This window comes from Lucilia cuprina, chromosome 6 (genome assembly GCF_022045245.1).
Source record: "Lucilia cuprina isolate Lc7/37 chromosome 6, ASM2204524v1, whole genome shotgun sequence".
In the NCBI taxonomy this organism is placed as follows: Eukaryota; Metazoa; Arthropoda; class Insecta; order Diptera; family Calliphoridae; genus Lucilia; species Lucilia cuprina.
In genome coordinates, this window is record NC_060954.1 from 44,539,919 (window position 1) to 44,541,804 (window position 1,886).

Genomic DNA, 1,886 nt, shown 5'->3' on the forward strand with positions numbered 1-1,886 from the left:
TATCTATCTATCTATCTATCTATATATCTATCTATCTATCTATCTATCTATCTATCTATCTATCTATCTATCTATCTATCTATCTATCTATCTTACTAACTAACTAACTAACTAACTAACTAAAACCTCCACCTACAAGATATCCGTGGAAATATCTTACGTTTTCGTTGCCTTTCACTGTTAGAAATACCATTTACTTTTCCTGAAAGTTCGATCAGTCTGTGCTCTTGCAATACACATAAAGTCACATACAAATTGTTTCTCATCCATCTGAATATTACACAAAAGAGTTCCGTTTTTCCCAAAGCCCATTCAATTCGACAAGGCCACCATTAGGGTGTGGTGGACCTTTTGGTTATGTATTCATCAGATATTTAATTTTCCCTCAACTCAGCGTGGTGTTGAGTTGAATAAAGTTGAAGTAAGGTGGCTTGATTAAAACAACGCAGTTTATGTAATATATGTAGTTAAATTATAGAGATTTTGATCCCAAATTCTTCTCGAGACATATATATCTGACGGCATATTTATAGGTCTGCCTAGAAGTCAAAGAGACAAGAGAAATTCCAATTCGATGTTCACCACTCTTCAGCAAAATAGAGACCCGTAGGTCAAAATAGGTCTTATGACCGCGGTGTACTTCCAGTGTTTAACGGTTTAAGACCCCATCTATTTTCAAAGGTTCAGAAAAATACCATCCAATCGTATAGGTCTGGATGCTATTTATTATATCTTTTACATTCTTACAATACTACTTTTTCGTGTTACACATTACATGCCACATTATTCTATGCAAAAAAAAAAAATAAAATGTTTATCAAAACTCATCCTTTATTTATTGAATACATCAGCCTACCTTTTGCTCTATTTAAGTAATTTTTTTGTTTAGTTGGCACATTAAAAGTAAAATAGAAATACCTGAAATACCTTCAAGATGAAAAAAATCAACCTCTTTAGAGTATTTATTTTAAGGTTGTTCGACTCAGTTGCTGCTGTGTTGCATGGTTGCTTCATTCATTCATTTCGTTTGACTCTGGTGTTTTACCAAGTTTTTGTATTTCGTCTGACTGTCTATAGAATGTCTATCTGTCTCAGGGGAGTCATATTTTAACTGAAGTGTATTAATAAATTACCGCATTATGTAACATATTTATACATACATACAAACATACACACAAGTCATATAATGTCGGTATATATGTATGAATTTATATAAATGCTAAAATTTTCCAGTACATACTTATACATATATATTTCCTTAACATGTTTCGGTGAAACAGAGAGGCATTAATATACATTTCGTTTTTATGTACTTGAAATGTTTTGGTTTTTATTATATATTTTAAGTTTATTTGTAAGTATACTTTAGTTTTAAATATTTAAATCCTTTACAAGTTTTACATAATTTAAACGATTTATGTTCACGAAATTACAAATGAGACTCACTTAAGAGCTGAAGGACTTTGAATAAATGGTTTGTAAAGGTAATATGTAGTATTATAATTTATAAATATTTACGCAGAATATAAGTTAAATAAAATTAAGGGGATTTTAATAAATATGTGCTTAACAAAAATGTGTAATTGGAATTATAATCTAAAAGTTACCTTTAAATGTAATATACAATTCAGATACTGCTATTATGATGTCCACTAATAGTGAAGTTAATTAAGACTTAGGTCAAATCAGTGTGAACGTCGTGTTTTACCAACCGTATCTGCCCATTTAATAGATATCAAGGAAACTCAAATATCGAGAACTAAAATTGAACTAGAAGTGAACTAGAAAAGAACTAGAACAGAACTAGAACAGAACTAGAACAGAACTAGAACAGAACTAGAACAGAACTAGAACAGAACTAGAACAGAACTAGAACACAACTAGAA